General features: G+C 35.8%; 1 pseudogene; it reads left to right on the top strand.

The window, feature by feature from the left end:
• Nucleotides 1–7,032: 7,032 nt before the first annotated feature.
• On the top strand, nt 7,033–7,849 carry LOC109679244 (olfactory receptor 7G2-like; annotated as a pseudogene).
• The last annotated feature ends 2,457 nt before the right edge of the window (nt 7,850–10,306 follow it).

Below are 10,306 nucleotides of genomic sequence, written 5' to 3'. Positions count from 1 at the left end.
TTGTATCCTTGGTTGGGGCTTGAGTTTCTAGAGTAAGTCAAAGTGATAAGAATGCTGGTGAGCCAGAATACTTGGCTCTTCCATCACTAAGTTCTTTCAACATAACTGAATGATATAATTTACTAGTGCATTTCAATTTGGCTTTCAATCTTATTCTGTTGTTTTTCCAGCTCTGTGATAGTTGGTGAATAATGTCAATCTCTAAACTTCATTTACTGGCTCTGACTCCATAGAAGCAGTCTCAGAAGAATGAATGCTGGAGCAGGTGATAAAGCAGGGAAAGGATCCAGGAAGGATGTCTTGATTCCTTAAGATTCACTTTAGTTTGATGCCATAGTACAGCCATGTGGATTACACCATCTACATTAACCTTCTGAGAGCTTAAAGTAGCAATTTAGTAGTCTACTGAAACATTAGTGTCCGATTGGTGGTGCACACCTGTAATTTTACCATCTTGAATGTTGAGGCATGAGGATAATGATTTTGTGGCTTTCCCCAGCACAGCTCAAATACTGAGTTTTTTCCCTGTACAGAGATGTCCTCTGTTGGCAGTGCTTTCAACCACTGCTCTCAGTTTAATTATTTGTAAAATACATATATTATCTAACTGTTCTGCGATGGTTTTGCAATATTTGACATTTTGTACCTTATCAGATGGAAAAATGAAAGGCACTTTATTTCTTGGTCTGGAATCATGGACTGTTTGCTTATAAATTTTCACCTTTGTGCACTTCCAAAGAGTTTTCTTAAATCATTGAGCTCACTACCTACCTGTTAGATAGCCTTGGAATTCCACAATTTTGCAAACACTTTTGGTTACCCTGAAAATCTAGTGAATGTGAAATATTGTCTGGTTAATGTATATTTCTTTTGCTGAGGTTGAGACAATTGTTTATATTATAACATAGCAATTGTGATCTTTGTTCTTTTTTTCTTTCTTTCCTCGTATTTCTGTGGATCAGACTCTGGACCCTGCACATTTAGGGTTGTGCTCTACCATTAAAATACATCCCAGGCCTGTATGACTTTTTTAAATTAAATATAATTTTTCTTTGTTCTTTAATTGGAATGTTACTCTTTGTGAGTTAAAGAAAGGAAAGTGTGAAGAAGGCTGAATGTAGTGGGAATATTATGTACTCATGTATGTAAATGGAAAAAGGGATCTGTTGAAACTATTCCAGGAATAGTGGGAGGAGTGATAAAGTAGAATGATGGTGGGGGTGAATTTAACTATGTTATATTGTAAGTACTTTTGTAAATGTCATAGTGTACCACCAGTGTAACAATAATATAATAAAAATAAAATAATATAAAACAAATAAGCTATTTGTTTTATATTTTATTCATAATGAAATATATTTATAACAAAATAAGCGAAAAGTTAATTTTGTTCTTTAGTTGAAGTGTCAATCTTTGCACGTTATATATATTGCCTGCCATTTTTATATATGTGGCTTGTTTCCTTTCATGTACATAAGGTTTAATGAATGTACACAGTTGCTCAGTTTCGATATGGTTTAATCTATCAATAATTTCCCCAATGGTTTGTGTTTAATAACTCTTGACAATAAAGCCACCCTGACAGCCATCTACACCTTGAGAATAATGACTTTAGTTATTAGATTCAACTGGAATTGATTTCTTGCTTTGTGGTGGGACAGAAGTCCAACTCAGCTTTTATGGCTAGTTCACCAATAAATAAACTTTTCATTTATTTTTCTACTCTCTTTTCTGAGTAACCCATTTTTGTGTCCATTCCCATACTAATATTATAGGACTTAATTATTGCAGTTACTATATATCAGAGTTTGGCCAGGGTTAATGGTGCACACTTGTAGTCCCAGGTATTGGGGACTGAGGCTGCAGGATCAAATGAGCACACGAGTTTGAGACCAGACTGAGCAATATTGTGAGACCTCATCACAAAAAACCAAAACACAGTTTAAAAAATGAATGATCAGAAAGCAACTATATTTGCAGGGTAACAATCTCCAACATTTTCTGTTACAAATGCAAATGGCACCTTGTAACACAGGTTAACAAGTTTTCCAATAATTTTCAATAATGTTGATAACAAATACTCCTAATTTCCACCTATGACCTCTAATAAAATGAGTATCATTTTCAAGGTTTAGCAAACATATGTATTTAGCCTAACAGAATGAATCTGTGAAAACTTGGTAGTTAAATTCTGAAATGATAATGAAACTTGCTTAGCACTCATAGTCCTCATTCAATGCAGATAAATATTTTTAACAGTTTAATATTAATAGCTTTCAACATAATCTATTTAAACACCTGAATAGAATGTTAAAAAAAGGATCTTTTTTCTGGGCTATACATAGAATTAGACATTAATATCTATATTGTGAAGTACATCCTATATTATTATTTTTATTTATGCAGGAGGAGATAGATTTAAATTTGCTTTTCAGTTCAACATGATGTAATTCTTTAGAATATCATATGTTACTATGGAGGCATCTTCAAAATTACCATATTGCACAAGGTGCTGAATCCAGTAGAGGGAGGAGGTGAGCCCATATTTGAATAGCAATTGAGGTAGATCAGAACACAAAAAGGTGATGGGAAAAGTATTACATAATATGAGTATGCCAGTACCAAGTAGTGTTCACCCATGATGAAGGAAAAAATCATGTCATTGGCTGGAAAATGAGTGGAACTGGAGTTTTCCATGTTCAGTGAAATAAGGCAGACTCAAAAAGTGAAATATTGCATGTTTTCTTTCATATTTAGAATCTAGAAAATAAACTAAAACGTAGAAGGAAGATCACTTAGGAAGAGGGGTGGGATGGGGGGAGGGTGACAGATGAGTGGGGAATGGAGGGAAAATATGATCAAAATTCCGTATATATGTGCATGAAAATCCTGAAATAAAACTCATTATTTTGCACAATTAACATCCAATAATAGAAATTGGAAAAAGAGTTAAGAATTTCTCCAACTCAAGTTGATTTCCTCCAACATGTATTTTGATAATGTTTCATAAAAAGGATATTATACTGATCAAGTGTGATATTGCTGCTATCTGTATTAATATAATATCTTAAGTCCCTCAACTCTAACAGTTATTATCGGTCCAGATGTACTTTCTTCAAAGCACTGTTTCTCCTTGCATAGTTTTTCTATCCCTCTCCTCTAGCATATGCACCTGCAGCCTGGATACACGTGTTGGGAGACTGTGACTTCCTCATTCCAAGATTCAGCATTGGACACACTAACATATTGTTTTTATTTTCTTCTTTGCTCCAAAATTCCTGTATGTTTTACCTTTCCTCTGTTTAGGGAAAAATACGTGCAACATATTGATTTAAAGATAATCATTTAATCTTCACATAATTTCTCATCAAAGAAACAGTAACAACAGAACTAGGTCTTGTGAATCTACATTCACCCACCCAGAATGTGGGTTATTTTGATGCTGGCACATATGGGTTTGACCTCTGTGGTCAGAGAACTGAAGATCTTGTAATGTAATAGTGCCTTTGTGGCTCTTTTACAGGTGTAACTCTCAACAGAAAATTGGTGGAATCTTGCTGATGTTCGGCGTTTCTAACCTTGTTCTAATGAAGTGGTGGTTCAAGGTAGTTAAGTGAATTTTATCCAGGCCTAAAGAGCTGTCTTCTTTGAGTTTAAATCAAGGACTTTATTTGGGTGGAACTAAGTTTATGGTGAAAGGAAAGGGTGACAGCTGCAAAAATATGATCAAGGTACATTATACACTTGTGAAAATAGAGTAAGAAAACCTGTTAAAATTCCTTCAAAAGAGGGCTGAGGGGATAATAAAATGTAACAGGGGGTGAATTTGATCAAAGCATATTGTATTCATGGATATAAATATCACCATTAAACCCCTTTGGATAGTTAATTTATGTTAACTAAAGTAAGACAGCTTGACCCCTGGAATAGAATAGAGAATCCACAAAATACAGCAATCATGTATTTACAGCAATCAGATATTTGGCAAAAGCGCCACAAATTTAAGTCCTTTAAACAAGTGGTGTTGGGAAAACTGGATATCCAAATGACAAGTGTGCAAAAGGAGGAACTTTGTTAGAGGGAGGTTCAACAAGAGGCTGTGAGCATAAATGTGAGATTGATGTTGAGGTGAAGTATATTATATGGATTTATGAAAATATAATAATGAAATTCATTAAATTTATTAAAGCAGAGGAGAGGGAGGGTGCAAATGAGTAGTAGAAGAGGTGAATTTCATCAAAATCCATCATTTGCATGTATGGAAATACCAAAATGAAACCCACTTATACAATGATATCATGGACAAAAGAGTTGTGAGGTTCAGAGCTATGTTGCTGAAACTGGGATGAGGTCAAAAGCCCAAAGAATGGCTAAGACAACTCCAATTTGAATGATTGAGAATGAGTTTTAATAGGCTTTACTTACTTCTCCCCACTACGTGCATTTCTACTAATTATATGGCTCTATGACCACAGCAGAAACTCTACTAGTGCACCACCTAACATCAGAACATCTAAAGTAACCAGAGTCTCAAAGGCAAGGCTCAGACTCTGGTAACGTCTGGGGTTTATATGTATGCCCTCCTTGCACTTCCCAGGGGTGCTGCTGACCTCTCCATCTACTCTCCCACCATAGGTAGCTGCTTCATGGAGTTATTTAGGCAATCAGTCCGAGGACTAGTCACAATACAAAAATTACCCACAATTTCTGACATCCTTACTTCAGATATATATGAATAGCTTCTAAATGAAAAAACACTCTCCAGACAGTGTACTGTGATCTAGCCACAATCTTATTCTTTTCTCCCTTTCTAGAAAAACTCTTCAATGTTTACCTCTCTATTATCTGTTCCATTCTTCTCCCTTTATATCTGAGATCTAGCCATTTAGGTGTTAGCCTGATTTCTTACTGGTTAAATTCACAACTGCCCTTACCAATCACCAGCCAGGTATATAGTTCTGCATTCAGCTTCCTGACTTCTGATGTTCAATGATATGGAGAATGGCACAAATTCATGTCCTAAGCCAACACTTGGGTCACAGTCATGGGTGAAGGCAGTGATCAGTTCTTGAGTTCACCCATGTTTATGAAGTAAAGAGGCTCTAAGAAGAAGAATGAAATAAGATCTGTAAATATCACTGGTTACAAATATCAACTCAAAATGGGATATATACTTAAATGTATGACTCAAAAACACTCTCTCCCTCAGCTGCCTCCCCTTTTGGTGGTGGCAGGATTTAAAATCAGATTTCATGCTTGCTAAGCAGGTGATCTATCATTTGAGTTATGCCTCCAGTATTTTTTCTCTCATTATTATTGAGATAGTGTCTTGCTGTTGGCTCAGGCTGGCAAAGACCACAATCCTCCTGTTTCATATTACCTGTGGTAGCTGTGATGACAGGCATGTACCAACACACCCAGATTTTTGTCCTTTTAGATGGGGTTTCAAAAACTTTTTTCCTGGCTAACCAGGAGCCATGATCCTCCTACTTACAGACTTCACATACCTGGAATGATAGATGTGAGCCATCGGCTCCTGACAGGATAATTTTCTCTTACATTTTCATGTTATTATTCTCTTTATGATTCCTGGGAAAACTGAAATTGTTTTGATGGCTGTGTCTCCTTTTTGGTTTTTGTTTTTTGGCAGCTCAATAGATTGAACCTAGGTCTTTGCGTATGCTGGGCAGAGGATCTATTACTGAGTCAGCCCACAATTTTATGTCTTTCTAAATGTCATCTGCTACTCCTATCTTCAAAAGTGAGTGGGAGGGTTAAATGGTGAATAAATATATCACAATGCTGTCTTGCAATATATTTCAAATACTGTATCTTAGAAATTATAACTTCATATAGAATGAGTTAACAGGGTGAAAGATATGTTAATAAACATGTGACAGTGTTGAAGCTCTTGAATACAAATGTTTTTAACATGAAATCCAACATGAATTATCATTTACATCTATCAAATGATGTGTATGCCTAGTGTATGCATCTTTGCTCTTAAAGGCAAACGAGGTAACTAAAATCCCTTAGGATATGCTTTGAAATGTGGGCAGGTGTTTTACTAGAATTTCATACCAAAAAGTAGTGAGGAGAAGATATGCCTAAGAGAAACATGTCTCCCATGTCTCTATCACATGTGTGTCCTCCTGTAATGTTCTCATATATGTTTGCACTGACACACACTCAGCATTTTAATGCTAGTTCCATGTTCTCCAAAAGGACAGAGTCCATCTCCATATGAATGGAAACCTGCCACTTTTTCTAACATGATGAACTTTACAGAATGTTCTGACATTTACATGTATTCTTGTGGTGGCAATAGGTAACTGACTTGGACAATATCATAGTTTCCATGGTCCCTGTAACTAAGTACCACAATTCTGTGGCTTAGAAACAGAATTTGTGTTACCACATTTCTGGAGGCTAAAGTCTAAGGGTCAAGGTATCCACAGTTCATTTCCTCCTTCTCTTGCCCAACTCATTCTCCTGCTTCTACTTCCTCTTGTTTGGTGTTTGAACTGAGGGCTTTGTGCTTGCTAGACAAGTGCTCTACCACTTGAGCCGTGCCCCCAAACTTTTTTTGCTTTAGTTTATTTTCAGATAGGTTCTTACTTTTTTTGCCTGGGTTGGCATTGAACTATGATCCTCCTTTATCCAATCTCCCTTCCCCAAGTAGCTGGTATTAGAAGTGTGACCTGTCATGCTTGTCTTGCTTTTTGAGATAGTGTTTCACTAAGTTTCTTGTCTGGTCTAGCCTGAAACTGCTATCCTCCTAACTCCACAGCCCCTCTAAGTACCTGGGATTATAGGAATACACCAATATGGTGCTGCACTGGGTTTTCTAACATATTCTAAAGTACTTCAACTGGTGGTGCATACATGTTGCTATCCTTCCTTCTATTTTTTCCATCAGAATCATTCACAACAATGAAAGCTATGAACCAAACAGCTGTGTCAGATTTCCTTCTTCTGGGACTAACAGATGATCCAAAATTGTAGCCTCTCATCTTCAGCCTGTTCCTGTCCATGTACCTGGTCACCATCTTGGGAAACCTGCTCATCATCCTGATTGTCAGCTCTGACTCCCACCTCCACACCCCGATGTACTTCTTTCTCTCCAATCTGTCTTTTAATGACATCTGTTTAGTCACAACCACAGTACAAAAGATGCTGGTGAGCATCCAAACACAGGTTCAGGGCATTTCTTACTCAGGCTGCCTTGCTCAGGTCTGCTTCATCACAGCTTTTGGATTCTTAGAAAACAGTCTCCTTGCAGTGATGGCTTATGACTGCTATGTAGCCACTTGTCACCCCTTAAGATACACAGTCATGATGAACCCTTGCCTATGTTTCCTGCTAGTCCTCCTCTCTCTGTTCTTTAGCATTGTCAATGGCCTGCTGAACAGTCTGATGGTGCTGCACATGTCCTTCTGCACAGATCTGGAATTCCCTCACTTCTTTTATGAGCTTATTCAGATTATCCAACTCTCCTGTTCTAACACCCTCACTCACAACCTCCTGATGTATGTTCCTGCTTGCATATTAGGTGGTGTTATTTTTTTGGGAATAATTTTCTCTCATGTTTACATTGTGTCTTCTATTTTGCAAATGCCAGCATCAAAATGGGTCTCACTTGTCAGTTGTTTCCTTGTTCTATGGTTCTGTTTTGGGGGTTTACATTGGCTCCACATTTACTGAGTCACCCAGGAAAACTGCAGTGGCTTCAGTGATGTATGTTGTGCTTCCTCAAATGCTGAGCCCCTTTAACTATAGTCTGAGGAACAGGGATATGAAGGGGGACATTGAGGAAACTCATCAGGAGGATAACTTCTCTGATATGTAATTTACTTTGCTTTTTCTTTGTTAAGTGAAAATGCCACATTTTTCTATGTCATAAGTACTGTAATGGCACGTGTGTTGTAATTGAGTCGGAACATGACATTGCTATATTTCCAAGCTCTGAGGTTTCACACATGATTCAATAAACATGTTTTCTTTGCTCCAGTTCCTCAGAAGCTCTTCCTGTAACAGAGGATCTAATTCATGACTTTATTGTGGTGCTGAAAAAGTGTACATAGCAGGAATAGAGTTTAAACAAAGCTCTTGTCTCATGTAGAGACTATTTTCCAGGTGAGTGTATGGCAAAGATCATGGGAATTTCATCGTATATGTGACCCCAATGTGTGTTATAGTATATAACATGGTTTAATATGTCCTGGTCTTTGCTCTTTAGGGCTTATATTGATACTTCTATTGCCTTGATAAAGGAGTTATGGTCTTGACTTCTACAGTTGAGGCTAATACCACCTGGAATGAATGTTGTGTTTGATGTGAGACAGAAATTGAATTCATTTATTTTTCTTTTGTTAAATAATTCATTAATTCACTCATTGTGATGCCAACTCAAACAGAAAGTAACTGTTCATTTTTGTCTTGATGTTTGTATTGTCCTTTCTGGTTGATAATCTTACTTATCTTTATAAACACTGCAACTTGGCCAGCTAAAAGTATATCTTTTGTTATAATGCAAAAATGTTGAAGGCTTTTTTTTAGTTACAACCACAAAATACATTGTACTATAAGTTAACTGCTTTTCTGATAATTTGAAATTTTCTACAACAATATTAGTAGGAAGGTCAGCAATATCTATCCATGACCTCTAATATGCTTGTGTATGTATTTATGCTGCTGTTATGAAGTTAGAACAATCTGGTAGTAAAATTCTCAAAAGAAAGTGAAATGTCTGTGAAAAGCTTAATCTGTTTTATTATAGATAATAAATCTGAAAAAAATTGGAACTGCTCTTTGTATATGCAAACAAGGCTCAAATATCAATGAATGATGCACAGAACTAGCCCTAAATGGTTGCATTTTAAATAGTGCATTGACCATATTATTGCTTGAATATATTACGTATTGTGCATATGCATGTTTCTATACCTATATCACATTATTATTTGACATATGGTGAACAACTTCCTGGTATATGGTAAAGCTTTAAAATACCTAGGGAGAGAGAACTTGAATCTAGTATAGAAGGAAGCTGAGTCTATGTTGAAGGACCCTTGTGAGGACTATGAATCAGAGGAAGTGGAGGGAGCATATTTCACACATACAAAATGTTTAGTGATTTGTTTAAGTAGTAGTTACATTACACACTTTCAAAATTTCAGTCAAATGTGATTTGCTTTTATTTGTGAATTTTTAAAAAAGAAACATGTTCAGTCTATGGACTTAGAGCTAAGTCCAGATCTTTCACCATGAGAGAAAGGAAAATATATACTGTTAGTTGTGTTGTGAACTTTGCTTAATAATGAGTGTTTTTATTGCTCCTCTTACTATGACATTAATATCCATTGGTAATCATTACCTAGATCTATGATCATGATGGATGCAAAATGGGGACATTCTATTAGATCTTCATTTGTTTGCTAGAATATTTCTATCAAAAGAAACTTCATTAGCTTTATGCTAAGCTTGAGTGACTGTTTATATAGATAAGTCAGAATTAATGCTTGAATCTTCAGATTTTTCCCCCCTCATTTATTGGCTTCAAATTAAAGACTTTGTTAAAGTCGTGTCCCAAATGTGACCAAGTAGTGTCTTTTTCTTTTTTATAATATTAACTTGTGGATTTTAAACTTTAAATGTGTTTTTATTATAGTCATAAGTCCTTTTCATGTTCATATTATCTGGTATTTTGTCAAGAAGGATCTGTCGCTTGGGTGCAGATCACTGATACGGGAGGTGACCCTGGAAAACAAATAGAATTAGACAAGGAAGAAGGAAAAAAAACTAAAAAAATAAAAAAAGAAGGATCTGTCAAGTTTGCCCCTGAAGACTTCTTAAATTTTATTTTTATTTATTCTATTTTTTTGTTGGTACTAGGTTCAAAATCATATCCTCGTGCTTGCTATGCAGGTGTTCTACCACTTGAGCCAAATCCCCAGGGCCCCTAATTCATTGTGATGTGACTTCAATAGGCTTTTTTAGTGACATCTGACATAATAAGGTACCCCAAACTTATCTACAATAAGCCTTCAAAGATCCATATTAGAAAATGATATTTTAAAATCATAATATAAATATAATCATAAGTGATATTACTTGCTTATTGTTTCCAGGCTTTTTAATAGAAAAAGGTAGGAAATAATTAGTTTTAAAGATAAAATACATCAAATGTTCATTCAATTCATTTCAATTTAGGATAGGGATTACAGGTTTGCAATTTATTGCCTTGCTCTTTCACTTGTAATTCCTTTCTTCATTCTGAAATTTTCAGTTCCCAATGATCATATAT

This window comes from Castor canadensis, chromosome 14, assembly GCF_047511655.1.
Source record: "Castor canadensis chromosome 14, mCasCan1.hap1v2, whole genome shotgun sequence".
In the NCBI taxonomy this organism is placed as follows: domain Eukaryota; kingdom Metazoa; phylum Chordata; class Mammalia; order Rodentia; family Castoridae; genus Castor; species Castor canadensis.
This window is presented reverse-complemented; position numbering and strand designations above follow the sequence as displayed.